The 25,228-nt window shown below is 41.5% G+C and overlaps 1 protein-coding gene across 7 annotated transcripts in view; it reads right to left on the bottom strand.

Moving 5' to 3' along the window:
- Positions 1-25,228, bottom strand: part of LOC134357782 (protein PALS2-like) — a 207,159-nt gene that overhangs the window by 154,937 nt on the left and 26,994 nt on the right. Inside the window, exon 1 of one of the 7 annotated variants that reach the window (XM_063069428.1) lies at positions 3,245-3,260. The exons of the other annotated variants lie outside the window; for them this stretch is intronic. The gene's annotated coding sequence lies outside the window, so the exon portion shown is untranslated. Of the gene's footprint in view, positions 1-3,244; positions 3,261-25,228 lie in introns of those variants that run through there. 7 annotated transcript variants of the gene reach the window in all.

The following is a 25,228-nucleotide window of genomic DNA, read 5'->3' as shown; positions in this document are numbered from 1 at the left end:
TTCTCCTTTGAAGGCTTCCCACCTACCGATCACATCCTTGCCAGAGAACAACCTGTCCCAATCCACGCTTTTTAGATCCTTTCTCATTTCTTCAAATTTGGCCTTCTTCCAGTTCAGAACCTCAACCCTAGGACCAGATCTATCCTTGTCCATGATCAAGTTGAAACTAATGGTGTTATGATCACTGGAACCAAAGTGCTCTCCTACATAGACTTCTGTCACTTGTCCTAACTTGTTTCCTAACAGGAGATCCAATATTGCATCTCCTCTAGTTGGTCCCTCTATATATTGATTTAGAAAACTTTCCTGAACATATTTTACAAACCCTAAACCATCTAGACCCCTAACAGTATGGGAGTCCCAATCAATATATGGAAAATTAAAATCCCCTACCATCACAACTTTGTGTTTCCTGCAGTTGCCTGCTATCTCTCTGCAGATTTGCTCTTCCAATTCTCGTTGACTATTGGGTGGTCTGTAATACAATCCCACTAATGTGGCCATACCTCTCCTGTTTCTCAGCTCCACCCATAAGGACTCAGTAGACAAGCCCTCTAATCTGTCCTGCCTGAGCACTGCTGTAATATTTTCCCTAACAAGCAATGCTACTCCCCCACCTTTCATTCCTCTGCCTCGATCACATCTGAAACATCGGAACCCTGGAATATTAAGCTGCCAGTCCTGCCCCTCCTGTAGCCAAGTTTCACTAATTGCTATGACGTCATAATAGGTCAGGACTGTATTCTTTCGACCGTTAAAAGACTGAGAGGAGATTTGATAGAAGTATACTAATTTATGAGGGGTATAGACATAGTAAATGTAAGGTGGCTTTTTAAATGCAAGCTAGCTTTTCCCACTAAGGTTGGGTGGGGCTACAACCAGAGATCATGGACTAAGGGAGAAAGGTGACATGCGAGGCTCATTCAGAAAGTAAGGAGGCATAGGATCCAAAAAGACCTTGCTTTGTGAATCTAGATTTGGCTTGCTCACAGAAGGCAAAGGGTGGTTGTAAATGGTACGTATTCTGCATGGAGGTTGGTGACCAGTGGTGTTCCACAGGGATCTGGTCTGGGATCCCTCCTCTTTGTGATGTTTTATAAAGGACCTGGATAAAGAAGTAGAAGAGTGGGTTAGTAAGTTTGCTGAAGACACAAAGGTTGGGGGTGTTGTGGATAGTCTGGAGGGTTATCAGAGGCTGGAGCGGAACATCGATAAGATGCAGAACTGGGCTGAAATGGCTAACATGGTTTTAAGGTGCTTGGAAGTAGGTACAGAGGGGATGTCAGGGGTAAGTCTTTCCACACACAACGTGGTGGTTGCATGGAATGCACTGCCTGCAACGGTGGTAGAGGCAGCTACAATAGGGTCTTTTAAGAGACTCGTAGATAGTTAAATGGAGCTGAGAAAAATAGATAGCTATGCAGTAGGGTAATTCTAGACAGTTTCTAGAGTAGGTTACATGGTCAGTGCAACATTGGGGGTCGAAGTGCCCGTAATGTGCTGTAGATTTCTTTGTTCAATGTTCAAAGGGAACATGAGGGGAAACTTCTTCACTCTGAGGGTCGTGAGAGTGTGGAATGAGCCATCAGCACAAATGGTGGATGGGAGTTCGATTACAATGTTTAAGAGAAGTTTGGAAAGGTACATAGGTAGTAGCAGTATGGAGGGCTATATTCCCTGTGCAGGTCGATGGAAGCAGGTAGTTTAAATGGTTTCAATATGGACTAGATGGGCTGTACAGCCTGCTTCAAAAAAAATTGATTCATATTAATTGACTTTCCTTCAAGTATTATAGCTGAAACTGTCATAGCAGTTATAACAATAGAATGAAACTGAAACGATCAATCGGGTGCTGACAAATCCATTATATTCTCTGGTGCTAGAATGAATACTGTAAAATATTTCATATCGCCTCAAAAAAATTTAATAAATGCAGTAAACCTGCAAAATTAGGGACATAGGTTGCAAAATTAGGGACATAGGTTTCAAAATCATATGAGCCTAAGACACAGGAGCAGAATTAGGCTATTTGGCTCAGCGAGTCTGCTCCATCATTCCATCGTATTTGATTTATTACCCCTCTCAACCCCATTCTCCAGCCTCTTCCCTGTAACATTGGACCCCTTTGTTAATCAAGAATCTATCAACTTTCACATCCATCTGCGGCAAAGAATTCCACGGATTCACCGCTCGCTGGCTAAACAATAGAAAGGATGTCCTTCTATTCTGAGGTTGTCCAAGTACTTCCGCGGATTCCCTACTTCCTCAATACTACCTGACCCTAACTTTGTATCATCTGCAAATCTGGTAACAAAGCCATCAGTTTTGTTCTAAGTATCCTCTGCAGTTTTTATGCCCTACAAAGATCAGTAAGGTGAACTCAGGAATCCCCAGGTTATTTGCAACACAGCACAGAAACAGGACTGAGTCCAACAAGTCCACATCAAGTATCAAGCATCTATTTTTTGTAATCCTCCACGAGAACTGTTTCATTCTTCACACGATACAATCAATTTCATTTATTCTGTCACTAATCTACACACTAGCACAATTTACAATGGCCAATGAACTCGCACACTTTTGTGATGTGGGAAGAAACTGGAGCACCCAGACAAAACCCACATAGTCACAGAGGGAACAGAAAATTCCACAATGACACTGCTTGAGACCATGAATCTGAGTCAGTGGAGGTAATGGTGATGTTAGACAGCAACTCTACTAACCACATCACTGAACCAGCCCAGTTATTTGTCTCATTAGCATGTTTTTTTTATGTACACATTTGTGGATGACCTACAGGGCAATTTTTTCCTGGTTACCCACATCAATCTGGTCTGGATGCAGAGCTGGTTTTGCTGATCTCTGCACTTCGGAAGATTTCAGACAGTGATGTTCTGAGGACCCATCCCCAAATACTCATGACAGACTTCGCAGAAGGTAAAACTAAAGATGAAACCTTAGCTTTGTCAAAGCACTGGAGCATTTTTACAATTTTTTAAGTGTCACTAAATATCAAAGACATTTTAAAAAGCTATTAAAGGTGATAAACAAGTAAGTTAATTAAAAGTTATTCAAGGCATGAATGTATTTTAAAGTAAAACAGTTAACAAAATGGAAGGCTATGTAGGAGGGGAAGGTTAGATTAACCTTAGAGTAGGTTAAAAGGTCAGCACAACCTCCTGGGCTGAAGGGCCTGTACTGTGCTCTCATGTTCTACGTTCTATATTTTAAAAAAGAAACTTACCTTACTCTTTTCCTTCCTAATCAGTGGGCTTGGAAATGCCCCTGAAATGAATGAGGTCCCTGAATCTTTGTCAGGTTAAACTGATGTACAGTCCAAGGGTTCATTTTTCCTGCATAATACTGCAGTTTCCCCAAGCAAGACTAGGCTTCACTGCTGATACCCAGGGATAAATGCAGTGCCCTCCGCCTCCTGAAGCCTCCAATCTGCAGTGTGTCTGTGGCAAACCAAAGGAATGGTGCAGTTGGAAGAGCAGAATGTAGACAACTATAGCCAGGATTCGTCCCAGTACCCTGAGAGAGCTCTTGATACACAGAAGCTTGAGATGCCAGTTGTCGGCTTGAGATTGCTAAGCACCAGATGAAAAGAAGATAGGACATAGAAAACTGTGTACAGAGAATTTAAGTACTGCAGGAGGATAGAATCTTACTGTTAAACCAATTCTCTCTTCAGGAGGAAATTTACCTCAATCTTGTGCTGTATTAATTATTGGAAAACCCCTTTTGGGCAACATTTAATCAATAAATAATTCCACTTTAGTTCGTCCCAGTGGGCAGAGTAGATATTACAATTCATTGTGATCACTGACAGAACAGTCTACCAAAACTCCAGCTGACCTTTCACGTGATGTGAATTCAGCTCAGATTGCCGCTGTACTATTGCTCTGAAGACACTTACTATTCCAAATGCAGACTTGTCTTAAAAAAAAGTTCCACTTTCTATTTTGGATTGCACAGCTTAGAGTTCTGAATAATTCACCAATGTCTCATGAAAATTGTACTAAATTTTCATTACAGCAAAAAATAAGCAGATAATTAATACTATAGACTCACTTTCAACGACTCTTTACAAATGTTGTTCTCAGTACTTTTAACTTATTTTTTTAAATTTGCATCAGTATCTTTTTTTTAGTATATTTCTTATTTGCACAGTCTCTTCTTTTCCACATTGGTTTTTCTCAGTCTTTGTCTGTTTACATAATTTTTTGTGAAATTCTACTGTACTTTTTTCCTGTAAATCCCTGCAAAAAAAATGAACCAAGGTAGTATAGGTAACATATACTGCTGCTCAAGTCAATAGGGTTGTTAAAGAAGGCGTATGGTGTGTCAGCTTTCATCAGTCGGGGGATTGAGTTCAAGAGCCTCGAGGTATTGTTGTAGCTCTATAAAAACCTGGCAAAACCACACTTGGAGTATTGTGTTCAGTTCTGATCACCTCATTGTAGGAAGGATGTGGAAGCTTTAGAGAAGATGCAGAGGAGATTTACCAGGATGCTGCCTGGATTAAAAAGCATGTCTTATGAGGATTTCTCTTTGGAGTGAAGGAGGATAAGAGTTCACTTGACAGAGATGCTTAAGATGAAAAAAGGCATAAATTGAGTGGAAAGCCAGATACTTTTTTTCAGGATGGAAATGGCTAATACGAGGCAGCATATTTTTAAGGTATTTGGAGGACGTATGGGGGGGGGGTAGTGTCAGAGGTAGGTTTTTTTTATATACACAGAATGGTGGGTGCGTGAAATACTCTACCATGGGTGGTGGTACAGGCAGGTACATTAGGAACATTTAGGAGACTCTTAAAGGACACATAGATGTTTGAAAAATAGAAGGCTGTGTTGAAGAGAAGGGTTAGAGCAGGAGTTCCCAATCTGGGGGCCACAGACTCCTTGGTTAATGGTAGGGGCCCATGGCATAAAAAAGTTTGGGAACCCCTGGATTAGACTGATTTTATAGTAGTTTAAAAGGTCAGTACAATATCGTGGGCTGAAGAGCCTGATAATTCTATAGCCACAGCACTACACACCATCCTCACTCACTCACCTGGAGAAGAGGGATGAATACATTAGAATGCTGTTCCTGGACTACAGTTCCAACAGTCAACACCATAATTCCTTCCAGACTGACAGGAAGCTCAGACACCTCTGCCTGCACTCCGCCTTGTGCAGCTGGATCCTAGACTTCCTAATGGATCGCCGACAGGTAGTAAGGATATGCTCCCTCACCTCTGACCTCAACACAGCTGCCCCCCACGGTTGTGTTCGGAGTCCCAAGAGCCCTTCTCTACTCACTTTACATCCAAGACTGTATTACCGCAAATAGCTCCAATCTGCTGATCAAATTCCCAGACGACATGACTTTGATCGGCCTTCTTTCTAGCAGTGATGAGACAGCTGTAACTCTCAGTTCAGCTAGCAGCTTAGTCTAGGGGATGACAGCTCCCAGACCAGCCAAACTTCAGAAATCTTGTTTGGGTGGATGCTGCGCGATATGTCTCCTGTTATAAATCAGTACCACAAAATAACAAGCAGTACACAATATGAGATTAAATGATTAAGCTTTATAATTGTTAATTTGACTACATGGTTAATAAAGAAACAAAAAAAAAGAAAAGGGCCCAATCATATGAAACAGTCTAATGTGCAAACTGATAAGGCCGATTGTCCACCATTGACCTCTTCCGATCGTCGCTGACCTTCGGATCCTTGCTCCAAGTCCACCCTGTCCAGCAGACTACCAACTTTCTCCATTCGCGTCTTCTCTCCTCATCTCTCCCCGGCAAAAGACCTTGAAATCCCTGCTCCCAGACCCGTAAGAAAAAACAACATGCCTCTCATTGGATAGCCCCAAGTTCCAAAGCCCCGTTATCTCTAGTCATAACCCAAACATTGCTGCTACAGAGAAACCATTACATTAGCAGTGAAACCCTACAGCACGTTACACTGCCTTCAGAGGAGAGGTTGACACCCTGACACAGCTGTGCCAGGATAACAACCACACCCTCAATGTCCCAAAAAAACAAGAGCTGATTGGTGGATAACAGAAGGAACAGAGGCAGACCCACCCCAATCAACATCAATGGGTCTGCAGTTCAGAGGGTGAGCAGTTTCAAATTCCTCGGTGTACACATCACCAATGATCTCACCTGGACTGTGCACACAGGCTTTGTTGCAAAAAAAGCACAACAGCATCTCTTCCACACCTTAGGCAACTGAAGTAGTTCAGCACGAGCCCCCAAGTCCTCAAGACCTTCTACAGGGGCACCACTGAGAACACACTGATTGGCTGTACAGGAACTGCACCAACCTTGATCACTGGGCACTGCAGAGAGTGGTATAAACAGCCCAGTGTATCTGTGGATGTGAACTTCCCTCCATTGAGGACATTTATAGCAGCAGGAGCAAAAAGAATGGTTGGAAGATTATTGGGGACACCAGTCACCCCAACCATAAACTGTTTCAGCTGCTTCTGTCTAGCAAACGGTACCACAGCATTAAAGCCAGGACCAAAAGGCTATGGGACAGCTTCTTTCTACAAGCCATCAGTCTTATAAATTCACACATCTTTACATTGCGATGGAGTCATAATGCAAAGATTTTTATTCCCTCACATTGTGGGATGGATTGAACTTTGAAATTTCTGGCCATGAGTTTCTGCTCAAAGTGACGAAACTCATAGAATTTTTTGAGGAAGTAACTAGTAGAGTGGATAGGGAAGAACCAATGGATGTGGTATATTTGGATTTTCAAAAAGCTTTTGACAAGGTCCCACACAGGAGATTAGTGTGCAAACTTAAAGCACACGGTATTGGGGGTATGGTATTGATCTGGATAGAGAATTGGTTGGCAGACAGGAAGCAAAGAGTGGGAATAAACGGGACCTTTTCAGAATGGCAGGCAGTGACTAGTGGGGTACCGCAAGGCTCAGTGCTGGGACCCCAGTTGTTTACAATATATATTAATGACTTAGACAAGGGAATTAAATGCAGCATCCCCAAGTTTGCGGATGACACGAAGCTGGGTGGCAGTGTTAGCTGTGAGGAGGGTACTAAGAGGATGCAGGGTGACTTGGATAGGTTAGGTGAGTGGGCAAATTCATGGCAGATGCAATTTAATGTGGATAAATGTGAGGTTATCCACTTTGGTGGCAAGAACAGGAAAACAGATTATTATCTGAATGGTGGCCGATTAGGAAAAGGGGAGGTGCAATGAGACCTGGGTGTCATTGTACACCAGTCATTGAAAGTGGGCATGCAGGTACAGCAGGCGGTGAAAAAGGCGAATGGTATGCTGGCATTCATAGCAAGAGGATTCGAGTACAGGAGCAGGGAGGTACTACTGCAGTTGTACAAGGCCTTGGTGAGACCACACCTGGAATATTGTGTGCAGTTTTGGTCCCTTAATCTGAGGAAAGACATTCTTGCCATAGAGGGAGTACAAAGAAGGCTCACCAGATTGATTCCTGGGATGGCAGGACTTTCATATGATGAAAGACTGGATCGACTAGGCTTAAACTCTCTGGAATTTAGAAGATTGAGGGGTGATCTGATTGAAACGTATAAAATTCTAAAGGGATTGGACAGGCTAGATGCAGGGAGATTGTTCCCGATGTTGGGGAAGTCCAGAACGAGGGGTCACAGTTTGAGGATAAAGGGGAAGCCTTTTAGGACTGAGATGAGGAAAAACTTCTTTACACAGAGAGTGGTGAATCTGTGGAATTCTCTGCCACAGGAAACAGTTGAGGCCAGTTCATTAGCTATATTTAAGAAGGAGTTAGATACGGCTGTTGTGGCTAAAGGGATCAGGGGGTATGGAGAGAAGGCAGGTACAGGGTTCTGAGTTGGATGATCAGCCACGATCGTACTGAATGGTGGTGCAGGCTCGAAGGGCCGAATGGCCTACTCCTGCACCTATTTTCTATGTTTCTATGTGACATTTCTTCTGATCTCTGGAAATACGCAGCATTGGCAAGACTAAACTTATAGTCCATTTTCTCTTTTAAAAAGGATTGGTGACTTTAACCCATGGCTTTTGTGATACTGCTGCCTTGCAGTGGCAGGGATCGTCATAAACTCTGCTCCTCCAGGAAACATCTTTGTGAATGTATTCTACACTCTCTCTAATTTACTCATTCTTCTATTAGCCTGAATTAAACATGATAGTCAAGTGTGGTCTAACGTGCCAACTCTTGTACTTAGTGCCACAGCTAATGAAGGCAAGATGCCATATCCCACCTTTGCCACCCAGGGTACCCGTGTTGACGCTTTCAGGGCAGCAGGTTGCTGGGCTGCTAGTATATTACTGGAGCAGCTCCTATCTACATACTTGACATTTTATAGACAGCGAATATCCAAGGGAAAAGTGATGTAGTGTGTGCTCGGACACCTTTCCAGCCTCTGTTGTGATCCCACTGACAGGTGTTGATGTGACCAGTCCAATTAAGCTTCTGAATGACATTGTCTCATTAAACACACCACAGTTATACTGAGAAAGTTAAACACACCACAGTTATACCAAGGAAGTACTGCATAAAGTTAAAGAGAGTATTTTAAGAAACCTGTCAATTTTACAAATTTGGTTCTGCAAATCAAAAATAAGTATTACTTCAGTAATTCTAATCACTGTCATCTCTTGCATTTAAATATTTCAGTAACTGCAGTGCTGTTTGTAGATGCTAAACACTGCAATATCACCAGGAAATGATATTCATACAGACACATCGCTAAAACAAACTCTGATCTGTTTTACTAAATAAATACATAAAACTACTATATTTTTAAAATACTAGCCCTTTCTATTAACAATGATGAAAAAAGGATAATTGGCGAAATCACTGTCAAAAGCACTTCTCTTTGAAAACTTCAAGCCATTTCTACTTTATTACTTTCATTTAAATGTGATGTAGTCATTCTGATGTTAAGCTTGCACAAATTTATTTGGAAAATCTGTCTGCCCCAATGCTTAATAGAGTAACAGTAACTCCTTTAATGGTGAACCATTTGTTATTTAGTCTCATTTCTAAAAAGTCCATTATAATATGCCTAAACAATAAGTATTTCTTCATAAATACTGTTTTAAGTTAGATAGACTAGGATTTCAAATATTCCAATCAACATGAGCTGATGTCATAAACAGTATCCTCTAATATGGACCTCTGTACACTTTCCTACTTGCCCTCTCATGTTCGCCAGGATTTGATTTGTTGGGACTGTACAATGTTTCCTGATCACCCACCATCAATCACCCAAAGAATATATTGCATTATAATGCCTTTCTCTATCAATACTGCAATGCCAGTAGTAAGGTCATTTCAAATTTCCAAGGTTTCATGTCTTCTACAAGTGCTTCCTTATGTTTGTTGGTGCTCAAAATCATCATCAGTCAGTCAGTCAGTCAGTCAGTCAGTGGGTGCTGTCCCGAATCCAGGGTTGGCAGCTATGCACCTCCATCTTCTTTGATCTTGCGCTTTTTTTCTGGCCTCAGCATAACTCAACCCAGTCCATTGCCTCACATTATCGTACCAAGTGGTTCGCTGCCTTCCTCTTTCCCTCTATCGTCCCTCCCAATAACAATTTCTGTAGTCCACCACCTCTTAACAAGTGCCCGGCATATTCCAGCTTCCTTTTCCGTACATTCTTCAGCAACTCCTTTTCTCTCCTCGCTCTCTTCAACACTTCCATATTACTGACCTTATCACCCATCTCATTTTCTGCATTCTCCTTAAACACCACATTTCAAATGCCTCCAGTCGTCGTTGCGCTTCCTTGCATAACGTCCACGATTCGACTCCATACAACAGACTGCTCCAGACGTAGCATTTCCAAGTTCTACAACGCAGCCCAGAGTCCAACCTCTTGCCACACAGCACGTCACTCAGGCTCCAGAACGTTGATCTTGCAATTTCAATTCTTCGTCTAATTTCTGTATCACATTTCCCACCCTCTGTGACCATCTGTCCCAAGTACGCAAACTTCTTGACTTGCTCTATGCCTACGCCGTCAATTTTGATTCTGATTTTGGGGACTTCTTTCTTCCGTGATACTACCATCTTCATCTTTGCAGCATTTATTTTCATTCCAAATCGTTCACCTTCAGCATTTATCTTATCTACTATTCTGAGTAACTCGTCCTCAGTCTCGGCTAACAACACTGAATCATCTGCGTACCTGAAGTTGTTCACCGTCACTCCACCAATTTGGACACCAGCTTCATTGTTCAACATCCTGAAGATTACCTCTGAGTAAATGTTAAATAATAAAGGGGAGATAATGCAGCCCTGGCAAACCCCTTTTTGGATCTCAACTTCCAGTGAATTCCCACCACTAGTTCTTATTACTGCCTTCTGACGCCAGTACAGACTCGCAATCAGTCGAACATCTTTCCCATCCAGCCCCAATGAGTTCAGGCAATTGACCAGCTGTTCATGATTGACTCGGTCAAAAGCTTTTTCATAATCCAAGAAGCACATGTAAATGTCTTTTTTTTCTAGACCTCATTCCACAATCATTCGCAAATTGAAAATCCCTTCACGGGTACCCTTACCCGGTATAAATCTGCTCTGGCACTCATTAATTTCATTAAGAACTGTTCTTTTTATTCTGCTTAGAAGTATTAATAACAAGATCTTGGAGGCATGACTTAAGACTTATAGTTCTAAAGTCTGAGCATTTCGTGCTCTTACTTTTCTTTGGGATCATGCGGGCAACACACCATACGAGTATCTCTATCAAGCTGACAGAATTTCCCATCTGTTCTCCTCACTATGCAATCTCTTATGACTACCGCATTCCTCATATTCTCTCCCTTCTGCACCATGGAATCAGGCTCAGTGCCAGAGACTCAATTGCCTTGGTCATCCTCTGTCAGGTCATCCCCCTCAACAGCATCTAAAACAAGATAACGATTACTGAGGGGGATGGCCACAGGGGTGTTTTCTACTATCTGAGCTCTTCCCTTCCCTTCCCTGACAGTCACCCACTTGTCTAACTCCTGCAGCCTCAGGGTGACTATCTCCCTGTAACTCCTCTCCATCTCCTACTCACTTTCCCTAATAAGCTGTAGGTCATCAAGCCACAGCTCCAGATCCCTAACACGGTCAGGAGCTGTATCTCGGTGCACCTGGTGCAAATGTGGCCATCTGGGAGACTGGAAGATTCCCAGGATTCCCACACCCGACACCCAGAACAAAATACTAACCCTACAGACATGCTGTCTATTCCTCAAAAAAAATGCAAAGAAGAAACGAAATCCACTTATCTCGCCGAAGCCTGAATGAGCCAAAGCCCTACCACTCCTTTGATGACTGTTCCACTAGGCAGTGTCTTCCTTTCATGTCTGAATCTTCCCTGCTCTCCAACTCACGATTGGTACACCGGTTATATCAGCACCACAGCTGATGGATTTCTTGATTGCAGCTCATTTATTTCCTGCATTTCTGCTCTCATCCATCCATTCTTTTCCCAGGTTTCCATCCCACCTACCTCTGCATTCAACTGTTCAACCTTCACAATTCCTGCTGCCTTCAGTGAGATTGCACCATCAGACACACCTTCCCCTCGTCTTTCCTTTCAGTATTCCAGGTCATCCCTCATGACTTCCTGATTCATTCTTCCATCCCTACTAAATACATCACCTCTCATGGCATTTTAAAACTGATGGTGGAGGGGAAGAAGCTGCTCTTAAAATGATGAGAGTGCATCTTCAGGGTCCTGTATCTCCTCTCTGAAGATAGTAATGAGAAACAGGCATGAACTGGATGATAAGAGTCCTTAATAATACATGCGGCCTTTTTGAGGATATCTCCAATGTTGGGGCTGCTTATGATGGAGATGACTAAGTTTGCAACCTTCAGCAGCTTTTTCCAATCCTGACAGTGGCCTCTCCATATCAGACAGTGATGCAAGTTAGAATGTTCTTCATTGTACAGCGGTACATCTGTAGAAATTCCTGTGACAACTGACAACCTGTAGGATGCTTTGTTGATGTTGTTCACAAGCTATGTATACACACACATACATTTATCTATCTACACATATACACACACACCCATACACATCAACCAGTAGATTCTGTTTAATTGGGCCATTGATTAATCAGGACAACCACAACTCAGAGAATACTAATCGAGAAAATAACCAGGAATCCCTACGTTAATTTGGGACATTATGCCACTTAATTGGGACAGGAGGGAATTACTAATGTTGGCAAGGGAATTTGAATATATTACCTACCTCCAAGAGAGTGTCGAACAGTCAGAGAAGTCAACTTGCAATTTAGATGATTGACAGCTTGCCTATTCCAGGTGGATACAAAAGAATCCATACCGTTATTTCAAGAGGAGTCTGTCTACTACCTTGACCAAACTTTTACCCATTAACAAAGCATCCAAGCATGATCATTCCTTTAAGCAAAATTCTTTGTGTTTGGCTACAAATAGTTGGTTTTCAAGTGTACTCTATTGGCTGTGAAATACTCAGTGAAATCTGAATGACCTCAATAGCAGAAAATATCCAGGCTCCAATTCATTTACTTTGGAGAGAAATAGACACTTAGGGTTGAGATCTTTCAGTCCTGAAACATCAACTGTTTATTCTCTTCCATACATGCTGTTTAGCTTGCTGAGTTCCTCCAGCATTGTGTGTATTTGCTCAAAATTTCTCACATTAACAGAATCTCATGTTTAATTAATTCACTTTTATTTGATGGATTTTCTATCATTAGTACAGATGGATAAAATAACTTCATTTCCCAATTCCTGTTGCAAGACAAACATGTAATAAAGTCTGCCCGGACATGGTGTTAATATCGGAGACTATAAAGCAAGTGGTCCTGCTGGAACCTACTGTCCCCTGGGAAGACCGGATTGAAGAGGTCAACGAGCGCAAGAGGGCTAGACAGACAGATCTTGTTGCAGAATGCTGGAGCAATGGCTGGAGAGCTTGCTGTGAACCAGTTGAAGTTGGGATGCCAGGGCTTTGCTGGCCATTCATTACAGCGGACTCTAATACTCCTTGGAGTTAAAGGACTGCAGTGCAGAAGAGCCACCAAGAACATTCTGGAGGCTGCTGAAAAGGCTTCACGGTGGCCGTGGATCCGGAAGGGGGGGATCCGTAGATTAGTGCGCCACTTGGACACAAGTCAGGGGCTGATCACCCCCGGTTGGGTCACCCCGTCAAGGTTGTCTGATGATTAAAGACCCGAAACACCCTATGACCCCGGGTTCATCACTGAAGACGTGTCCAAGTAGCACCAGAAGGTGTATTCTACAACTATTAGTTATCATGGTGCTAATTTGCTTCCTAGCATGCTTGCACTCCATAAAAACTGATTCAGGTCTTCAACAGTATTTTTGTTCTGTAGAATTTGTAGAACTGTACAGTACAGCATAATACAGGCCCTTCAACCTACATAAACCTACTCCATGATCAACCTGACCCTCCCCTCTATCATCCATTCATCTGTTAACAGAAGGATCAAAGGAGTTTTGATGTTTTATCTTTGTTTCCTGGTGAATTTTTTTTTAAATCTAGAGGCAGTTTATAACTAGAATATCCAGCTGTCTGAGACCTGGCTTTCAATATGATTTATGTAAGTCAGTGAATTTAGTTTTTGCTGTAAAGAGCACTTACAGGAATGAATTTAGTTTTGGAAGAGGTTGTCCACATAGCAAAGCTCGACCATATTTCCCATTTCAAATAGGAAGGATCCATATTGTGATTTTTTGCCCCCTTACATCCAGTTTTTCAGCTTTTTTTGGGAAGACAAACTAAAATAAGCAATTTATTGGATTTCAAGACAGACCTAATGCGAACAAGGAAATTTCAGAAAATGACTCACTGTCACTCTTTAAAAATATTTTCTCCAGTTCTACATTTATGAAAGAATACATTGATTAAGAAATACATTTTGCCATTGCTATAGAACATAAGGATACAATTCTTAATTAGATACTGTGCAGATCAGCAGACAATGTGCAATGACAGTAAGATGGGCCTCTGTGCCTCCTACTGCAACTAGATCCTCAACTTCTTCAAAAGAAAGCCACAATCTGTGCAAAGTAGAACTATGTCCAGGTCGCTGACAATCAAAAATGGTGCACCTCAGGGATGTGTGGTTAGCCCACAGCTCTACTCTCTCTACACCCACGACTACATAGCTAAGCACAACTCAAATGCCATCTATAAATTTAATGATGATACAACTGTTGGCAGAATTTCAGATGATGACAGGGCATACAGGAGTGAGATATATCAACTAATAAAGTAGTGTTGCAACAAGAACCTTGCACTCAAAGACCAAAGAACTGACAGTGGACTTCATTCAGAAAGGGTAAGACAAGGGAACACACACCAGTCCTCAGGGGGTTCAGAATTGGAAAATGTGAGCAATTTCAAATTTCTGGGTGTGAATATCTGAGAATCTAAACTGAGACCAACATATTGATGCAGTTTCAAAGAAGGCATAACAGCGGCTACATTTCATTAGGAGTTTGAGGAGATTTGGTATGTCAGCAAAGACACACTCAAATTTCTACAGATGTACCATGGAGAGCATTCTAACTGGTTAAGGCATTCGTCTAGTGATTTGAAGGTCGCTAGTTCGAGCCTTGGCTGAGGCAGCGTGTGTGTCCTTGAGCAAGGCACTTAACCACACATTGCTCTGCGACGACACCAGTGCCAAGCTGTATGGGTCCTAATGCCCTTCCCTTGGACAACATCGGTGGCATGGAGAGGGGAGACTTGCAGCATGGGCAACCGCTGGTCTTCCATACAACCTTGACCAGGCCTGCACTCTGGAAACCTTCCAAGGCTCAAATCCACGGTCTCATGAGGCTAACGGATGCCTATATATATTATTAAAAACCCCCACCACTCAGTACATGCTTCCTTCACATTGCTACCATCAGGAAGGAGGTATAGCAGCCTGAAGGCACATACTCAGTGATTCAGGAACAGCTTCTCCCGTCTGCCATCCAACTTCTGAATGGACATTGAATCCATGAACACTACCTCACTATTTTGCTTATTTAACCTACAATATATAATATATCAAAAACTGAATTGAGGTAAATAAATTAAAAAAATATATATATACACACATACACACACACACACACACACACTTACTTACTGCAATTCACAGTCATTTTTCTATTATTATGTATTGTATTTTGCTGTTGCCACAAAGGTGACAAATTTCACAACATATGCCAGTGATATTAAACCTGATTCTGGCACACAATGCACCTTCAAACAGATGCAACATCTGCCCTTTTACCTTTCCTTTTTTCACTCTCCAGGAACCCAAACAATCTATTCAGTTGAACTAGTGAATTATTAAAACTTCTTACTGTAAAGGGTGTTAAATAGTCTCCTCCACCCTGGAGAAAACAGAAAACAGCTTGGGTGACTGCAAAACATTTGTCTTCCATCTTCAAGAATGAGCACAAGCTTCTAGTCACTCTAGTTCTCCATCCTACTCTGATTTCTCTGCCGTTCACTTCTAGTTCTATTTGTGACATCATGTCAGTCCCCAAAAAAATTTAGATTTCAGAGGTTTACAGATTTTGGAATTTTGAATAAGGGGTACTCAACCTGTACTAACTTTTATTTCCTCCCTCTTCACAGATGTAAATGTACATAATGTACTTGCACAGATTTCCAACACCTGCAGTAGCTTGTATCACCATCCACATCCCCCTAACCCATCCACATTCTACTTGAATTCTCTAAAATCAGTTGGATTAACTAATTTTCACTACTCTCCCTCAACCAACACCAGCGCCATTTGCATCATTTAGTCTCTCCTGGCATCTCATATACTTTCCTCACCTTTTTAGAGTCATAGAAAAGTACAACACAGAAACAGGTCTTTCAGCATATCTAGTCCAAGCCAAACCATTTAAACCAGTTCTCCCATCAATCTGCACCCAGACTTTAGCCCATCAGGCAATACAATCCACATACCTATCCAAACTTAAAAGTTGAAATCGAGGTTGCACACATCACTTGTGCGGACAGCTCGTTTCACACTCCCACAACCTTGAGTGAAGACATTTCCCCTCATGTTCCCCTTAAACATTTCACCTTGTCGTCTGCAGCGAGACCTAGATCGGTCATTCTAAGTTTTCATGAATTTCATATTAAGGACCTTTTAATTCACCATACCCGTCGACAAGGAATGATCGATTTCCATGGTTACAAGATCAGATTTGTGAAAGACTATTCGCCTGAAGTTATGGCTGATCATATGAAATATAAAGAAGTTATATCAGAACTTTACAATAAAGAATTTAAACCATCTCTTTGGTTTCCCGCCCGTCTGAGTATCATTTTGAAGAATGGATTGCAAAAAAGAATAAAGTCAGTTGAAGACACAAAAGAATTTCTGAAGGCTGAAGTCCAAGTCTAAAACTGTTATATTTCTTATTATTTGACCAATTTTTTCTTCTGTTAATATGAATTTGAAATAAGGTTTCAGTAAGCTTACGTTTTGGCTGTTCATATATTGTTTTTTGTTACATTTTTTTGGATTTTTTTTATTATATCCCTTTTTGAGGCTTTATTTTAATATATCTTTCTTTGAATTTGTTTAAATTGATCCTTTTATATTTTCGAATACTGAGTTATTTTTCTTTTTATGTTGTGTCTTGGTAGGGACATAATTGACCTTGAAGGACCGGAGTTTCTGTCAACAGGATTTTTTGAGGAAGGAACTTTTTAATTGTTAGCTCGTTGACTGTCTATTGGTCAGACTTCTGGCTTTGGGTGGGGGAGGAATTTGGGCCTATTTCTCTCTAGGAGCTGTGTTGGGTTTATTATATGATTGTCTGTTTGACTACCTTACCTTACGGTTTGCTTTCTAGTTTTAATAACTTATGGCCATATCTTTATTTAAAATGGTTCGAAATATTAACTTAAGCAACACACATAAAAGTTGCTGGTGAACGCAGCAGGCCAGGCAGCATCTCTAGGAAGAGGTGCAGTCGACATTTCAGGCCGAGACCCTTCGCCAGGACTATTTGCGAAATATTAACTTATTTAGTTTGAATGTGAAAGGGCTGAATCACCCCATTAAACAGAACAAAGTGCTTGCTTATATTAAAAAATTAAAAGCACCCATTATTTTCTTACAAGAAACGCATATACGCAGCTGTGATAGCTTACATTTTTTTACTCAGTGGAAGGGCATGCAATTCCATTCTTCGCTTATTGCGAAATCACGTGGGGTTTCAATTTCAGTAGATAATACACTTTCCTTTGTTCAGCATAAAGTTGTTTCGGATCCTAATGGTTGATTTGTTATTGTATCAGGGAGTTTAGACAGTAAATTTATTGTTTTTGCCAATGTACATGCCCCTAACGTAGACGATCCAGGATTTTTTGAACGTCTATTTTCGTTTTTGCCAGATTTGTGTACTTACTCTCTTGTGATGGGAGAGATTTTAACTGCTGGTTAGATCCAGTATTAGATCACTCGTCCATCAAACCAACCACACTTAATAAATCAGCTTTGTTTATCCATTCCTTTCTAACTAAATGTGGCATAGTTGATGCTTGGCGTTTTCTTCATCCAACAGACAGGGAGGATTTTTTTCTCTCTCATGTCCATCATTCTTATACCAGGATTGATTATTTTTTTTATTGACAGTCAATTGATTCCATTGGTTCGATCGATCGAATATAAAGAGATTGCTATTTCTGACCACTCTCCTGTACTTCTATCTTTAAATCTTCCTGGTCCTATCCCTATGAGTAGATTTTGGCGATTTAATTTAACTCTGTTATCCAATGAGGACTTTTTAAAATTTATGGAGAATCAAATTACTCTTTTTTTTGAAGAAAATACATTGGAAGAGACGTCTAGTCTTATTATATGGGATACTTTTAAAGCATGTACCCAGAGTCAAATTATTTCTTATACTGCAAACGTCATTAAAAAAGTTAACAAAGAGAGAAACGAACTAACTAATCAGTTAAAACAACTGGACCATAAATATACTTCCGTATCCGATCCTGAAACATATAAGAGACGTATTGAAACCAAAACTAAATATGATCTTCTTTCAACGTGTCCAATTGAAAGCCAGCTTTTAAAAGATAGAAGTCAATTTTATATTCAAGGAGATAAAACCGATAAGCTATTGGCTAATCAATTGAAGCCATTTATAGCCAAGTGGCAAATTAAAGAAATATGTAAAATTAATGGGGACATGACAACTGATCACTTTGAAATTAATGACACTTTTAGGGAATTCTATTCAAAATTGTATAGTTCTGACTCTGTTAATGATAATATTGCAATGAATAATTTTTTATATCAATTAAATACTCCTAATCTTTTGATAGATGATCGTAGGCAATTGGATCAACCTATTTCCCAGGAGGAAATTGCTCAGGCTATTCAAGAATTGCACTCTGGGAAATCCCCAGGACCCGATGGATTCTCTGGAGAATTTTATAAGGCTTTTTTCCTCCTTGCTTATACCATATTTATGTTCTACCCATACAGATTCCTTTAAGGTAGGAAGGTTACCGCAGTCTTTTTATAAGCGCAGTCTCGCTTATTCTAAAAAAGAATGAGAATCCTACTGAATGTTCTTCGTATAGACCTATCTCTTTACTCAATTTTGATACTAAAATTTTATCTAAAGTGTTGGCTCGCAAACTTGAAAATATTATTTCTTCTATAGTTTTGGATGATCAGACAGGATTTATCAAAAATCGATATTCCCATTTTAATATACGGCATATGTTAAATGTTATGCATTCTTCATCTAAGGAAATATCGGAATGTATGATATCTTTGGAATGTGGAGAAGGCCTTTGACAGAGTTGAATGGAATTATCTTTTTACATCCTTAGAAAAATTTAATTTTGGACCTAATTTTATTCATTGGATTAAGCTACTTTATTTATTTCCCTCCGCTCGGATTCTTACTAATCTTCAGAATTCTAAACCCTTTAAACTTCAATGTGGGACTAGACAACGTTATCCTCTGAGCCCTCTGCTTTTTGATTTGGTGTTAGAACCCTTGGGATTTGCTTTTCGAGAGTCTAAAGAGATTACTGGTATTTTAAGGAGAGGTACTATTCATAAAGTGTCACTCTATGCTGATGATTTATTGTTTTTTATATCTAACGTTACAACCTCTTTACCATTTGTGTTCCGTTTATTGACTAATTTTAATCAGTTCTCAGGATATAAATTAAATTTACATAAGAGTGAAGTGTTTCCTTTAAACAATTTAATACCAACTGATATTAACCTTCCTTTTAAAATTAAAAAAAAACAATTTACGTACTTAGGATTAACAATTACTAAGAATTATAAAGATTTATGTAAGGAAAATTTTTTAACTTTAATGGATTATGTTAAAAAAAAACACTTTCTAATTGGTCGCCTCTCTCTTCATCATAGATTGGCCGAATTAATTCTATTAAAATGAATATCTTACCTAAATTTATATACCTTTTTCAAGCTGTGCCGGTTTTTCATCCTAAATTTTTTTTGACTCTTTGCATTCAATTCTTTCTTCCTATGTATGGAAGAATAAAAAACCTCAAATAAATAAAGCTCACCTTCAAAAATCCAAATAAAATGGAGGCTTTGCCTTACCCAATTTTAGGTTATATTATTGGGCAGTTGATATATGAAATATTACATTCTGGATATATTACATTAACCATGAGAATTGTCTTATATGGGTCTCTTTGGAAGTCTGTTATGAAATTTTCCATTATTTCTTTACTTGGATCCTCACTTCCTTTATCTTTAAATAAACTATCTGACAATGTGGTGGTCAAACATACTTTGAAGATCTGGTTACAGTTTAGAAAACATTTTGGTTTATTGAGATTCTCCCTCTGGAGTCCCATCTTTTCTAATTGTTCTTTCAAACCATCTATAATTGACTTATCTTTTAAAGAATGGGATAGATTGAGTGTAAAGTGATTTCAGGACTTGTTTGATGGAGGGAATCTCTCTTCTTTTGTGCAACTTTCAACAAAATTTAACCTTTCCAATACCCATTTTTTTCGAGACTTACAGATTAGAGATTTTTTTTTTAAGATCTCAACTAAATACATTTCCGACAAGTTCAGATAAGAATAGATACAATTTTTAATCTGAAACTCTTTGACAACGGTTCAATATCTTACATTTACGGTCTGCTGTTGGGACTGAAAAAGGCCACTTCAGATAAAATTAAAGGAGACTGGGAAAAGGATTTACAGATTTTCATTTCAGAACAGAGCTGGAACACTATTTTAAAATTGATTAATTCTTCATCACTATGTGCTCATCGTTCTTTATTACAATTCAAAGTGGTACATAGAGTTCATATGTCTAAAGACAAGCTCTTTCATTTCTATGCAGATATTTCCCCGACTGTGATAGATGCACTAATGGACTGGCCACACTAACTCATATGTTTTGGACATGTCCGAGCCTTGAAAAATTTTGGAAAGATGTATTCCAAACTTTTTCTGTACTTTTCTATATTAGTTTTAAGCCCAATCCCTTGACTGCCATGTTTGGTATTGTTGAGGATAGTGCTACAAAGTTGAAGCCATCTAATTTGCAGGTATTGGCCTTTATGTCTCTTACAGCCAGGAGGGTGATCTTGCTCAAGTGGAAGGAGGCCACCCCGCCCACCCATGTTCAATGGCTATCTGATGTTATGTTATGCCTTGATCTAGAGAAGATTCGTTGTTCAATTTCTGATTCTAAACATGATTTTCTAATACTATGGGGACCTTTTCTGAGTTACTTTCATAATCTTTGAACTGTTAAAGTATGGACCTGAACCATTATTATATGGTAAGGTTTCTTTTTCTTCTCTTTTTTTTTTACCAACCAGCTCATTTTGGTAGTGGGGGTAGATTTTTTTTTAATAAAATAAAATCATTTCATTTTATTTCATTTCATAATTCAATCTTTTTTTCTACATGATTGATTTGGAATATGGGATACTGTGATATTACTGTGATTTAAATGTAATTCCTATTACTTACTTGTATCCTTATGAATTTTGTATTTGTATTCATGCAATTTATTTAATATTAATAAAAATATTGAAAGGAAACATTTCACCTTTTACCCATGATCACTAGTTCTAGTTCCACCTAACCTCAGTTGAAAAAGCCTGCTTTTATCCCATCTACACCCCTCATAATTTTGTATACCTCTAACAAATCTCCTCTCAACCTTCTATGTTCCAAGGAATAAAGTCCAAACTTATTCAATCTTTCCTTATAACTTATGTCCTAAAGTCCCGACAACTTCCTTTTAATTTTTCTCTGCACTCTTTCAACATTATTTATGTTGGTCTCCAGTTGACCAAAACTGCACACTCTACTCCAAATTAGGCCCCGCCAATATCTTATAGAACTTCAAAATAACATCCCAACCCCTGTACTCAGTATTTTGATTTAGAAGGCCAATGTGCCAAAAGCTTTCATTATAACTCTATGCTTTCAATGAATTCTAGGCCTGTATTCCCAGATCCCTTTGTTCCACTACACTCCTCAGTGCCTTACCATTCACTGTGTAAGACCTACCCTGGGTGGTCCCACCAAAGTGCAATACCTCCTCATATTTGTCTGCATTAAATTCCATCTGCTATATTTCCAGTTGCTCGATCGCTCTGCAAGCTCTGATAATCTTTCTTGAAGTTTGCTACACGCTCAATCGTGGTGTCATCCACAAATTTGAAGATCCAGTTAACCACATTATTATCCTGATCATTGATATAGATGACAAACAACAATGGACCCAGCACCAATCCCTGTGGCACTCCACTAATCACAGGTCTCCAGTTAGCGAAGCAACCATCTACTACCACTCTCTGGCTTCTCCCACAGAGGTGATGTCTAATCCAATTTACTACCTCATCTTGAATGCCAAGCTTCTGCACCTTCTCACAAACAAGAGAAAATCTGCAGATGCTGGAAATACAAGTAACACTCACAAAATGCTGGAGGAATGCAGCAGGCCAGGCAACATCTGTACAGTCTATGTTTCAGCTCAAAACAATATCCACAGCTTTGCCTTCATCAACTTTCCTGGTAACTTGCTTCAAAAAGGCAACAATTATACCAGTGCCTAAGAAGAGTAATGTGAGCACTGCCATGTATCCTTTCTTGGAACGTGCCTCCGTCGCCAACTTACTCCAGTTGGCTTTAGGATTCGTTTCCAAGCCTCTCAATTTGGACCTTCTGAGGATCCCAGGTACTCACATTTGATTGACTCTGCCTCTCGCCGCTTCTCCCATCAAGCTCTGAAGGCGACGCTCTCCGCCATGAGGAGGTACTTGGTGTCCCTATCCCAGACCCTTCCACACCTTCGGGACACTTTCTTCGCCGTCTGTAATGGTCCTACCCGCTATTTCATCCTCCGTCGGATCCACGCCTGCAATCGCCGTTTCTTTGACTTTGTCATGTTAGGCAAAGATCGCAAGATCTTACATCTACGGACTCCAGAGCCTGCCGGCCCCGACGCTAGCAGGCATGAACTTTCGGTTGCGGCTCCTGCCGTTGGTCTCGGCGGCTCCAACACCTCAGGACATATTCAAAACCCGGACTCCAGCAACGACCATGGAGACATTCAAAGCGATCGCGCAACCACCAACTGCGACTCCAGCCTTGAACTCCAGGCCGGGTCTTTATGTGCTGCTGTTGTGACTCCCGTCTCCCCTTCCCCCACCACCACTCCGCAGCCCCGTCTTCCTCAGATCCCACCGTCAACTCCTGGGCCCTCAGAGGCTCCATCTTCCTCTCACCCCAACCCTCCCCTCTCCATTGACACCCCCAGCCTCCCCCCTCCCCCCTCTGATCCCAGCTCTCATCCGTGCCGGGTCTTTACCATCCCCTCCGACCTTCAACTGTCGGAGGCAGAACGCTCTGTTCTCAGTAAGGGCCTCACGTTTGTCCCCCTTCGCCCACACCTCAGCGAGTTCCGTGTTCGCCATGATGCGGAACTTTTCTTCCGCCGTCTCCGTCTCCGAGCCTACTTCTTCGGCAAGGACTCTTCCACCCCCACCGATGACCCCTTCTCCCGTCTTCATCCCTCCTCTTCTTCATGGACACCCCGCTCTGGTCTTCTGCCTGCTCTGGATCTCTTTATTGCCAACTGCCGACGGGACATCAACCGTCTCGACTTCACCGCACCTTGTCCCCATTCCAACCTCACTCCTTCGGAACGCTCTGCTCTCCACTCCCTCCGCACTAATCCTAACATTATTATTAAACCCGCTGATAAAGGGGGTGCTGTTGTAGTCTGGCGTACTGACCTCTACCTTGCCGAGGCACAGCGACAACTCGCGGATACCTCCTCTTATTTACCCCTCGATCGTGACCCCACTAAGGAGCACCAGGCCATTGTCTCCCACACTATCAACGACTTTATCCGCTCAGGGGATCTTCCATCCACTGCTACCAACCTTATAGTTCCCACACCCCGCACTTCCCGTTTCTACCTCCTACCCAAGATCCACAAACCTGCCTGTCCTGGCCGACCTATTGTCTCAGCTTGCTCCTGCCCCACCGAACTCGTTTCTGCATACCTCGACACTGTTTTATCACCTCTTGTTCAATCCCTTCCTACCTATGTTCGTGACACTTCTCACGCTCTTAAACTTTTCGATGATTTTAAGTTCCCTGGCCCCCACCGCTTTATTTTCACCTTGGATGTCCAGTCCCTATATACTTCCATCCCCCATCAGGAAGGTCTCAAAGCTCTACGCTTCTTTTTGGATTCCAGACCTAATCAGTTCCCCTCTACCACCACTCTGCTCCGTCTAGCAGAATTAGTCCTTACTCTTAATAATTTCTCCTTTTGCTCCTCCCATTTCCTCCAAACTAAAGGTGTAGCTATGGGCACCCGTATGGGTCCTAGCTATGCCTGCCTTTTTGTTGGGTTTGTGGAACAATCTATGTTCCGTGCCTATTCTGGTATCTGTCCCCCACTTTTCCTTCGCTACATCGACGACTGCATTGGCGCTGCTTCCTGCACGCATGCAGAACTCGTTGACTTTATTAACTTTGCCTCCAACTTTCACCCTGCCCTCAAGTTTACCTGGTCCATTTCTGACACCTCCCTCCCCTTTCTAGATCTTTCTGTCTCTGTCTCTGGAGACAGCTTATCCACTGATGTCTACTATAAGCCTACTGACTCTCACAACTATCTGGACTATTCCTCTTCTCACCCTGTCTCTTGCAAAAACGCCATCCCCTTCTCGCAATTCCTCCGTCTCCACCGCATCTGCTCTCAGGATGAGGCTTTTCATTCTAGGACGAGGGAGATGTCTTCATTTTTTAAAGAAAGGGGCTTCCCTTCCTCCACTATCAACTCTGCTCTTAAACGCATCTCCCCCATTTCACGTACATCTGCTCTCACTCCATCCTCCCACCACCCCACTAGGAATAGGGTTCCCCTGGTCCTCACCTACCACCCCACCAGCCTCCGGGTCCAACATATTATTCTCCGTAACTTCCGCCACCTCCAACGGGATCCCACCACTAAACATATCTTTCCCTCCCCCCCTCTCTCTGCATTCCGCAGGGATCGCTCCCTACACAACTCCCTTGTCCATTCGTCCCCCCCATCCCTCCCCACTGATCTCCCTCCTGGCACTTATCCGTGTAAGCAGAACAAGTGCTACACATGCCCTTACACTTCCTCCCTTACCACCATTCAGGGCCCCAAACAGTCCTTCCAGGTGAGGCATCACTTCACCTGTGAGTCGACTGGGGTGATATACTGTGTCCGGTGCTCCCGATGTGGCCTTTTATATATTGGTGAGACCCGACGCAGACTGGGAGACCGCTTTGCTGAACATCTACGCTCTGTCCGCCAGAGAAAGCAGGATCTCCCAGTGGCCACACATTTTAATTCCACATCCCATTCCCATTCTGACATGTCTATCCACGGCCTCCTCTACTGTAAAGATGAAGCCACACTCAGGTTGGAGGAACAACACCTTATATTCCGTATGGGTAGCCTCCAACCTGATGGCATGAACATTGACTTCTCTAACTTCCGCTAGGCCCCACCTCCCCCTCGTACCCCATCTGTTACTCTTTTTAATGCATTTCTCTCACTCTCCTTTTTCTCCCTCTGTCCCTCTGAATATACCTCTTGCCCATCCTCTGGGTCACCCCCCCCCATCTTTCTTCCCGGACCTCCTGTCCCATGATCCTCTCGTATCCCCT

The sequence above is a fragment of the Mobula hypostoma genome, chromosome 17 (assembly GCF_963921235.1).
Source record: "Mobula hypostoma chromosome 17, sMobHyp1.1, whole genome shotgun sequence".
Lineage (NCBI taxonomy): Eukaryota > Metazoa > Chordata > Chondrichthyes > Myliobatiformes > Myliobatidae > Mobula > Mobula hypostoma.
Note: the sequence above shows the minus strand (reverse complement) of the source record. Positions and strands in the feature narration are given on the sequence as shown.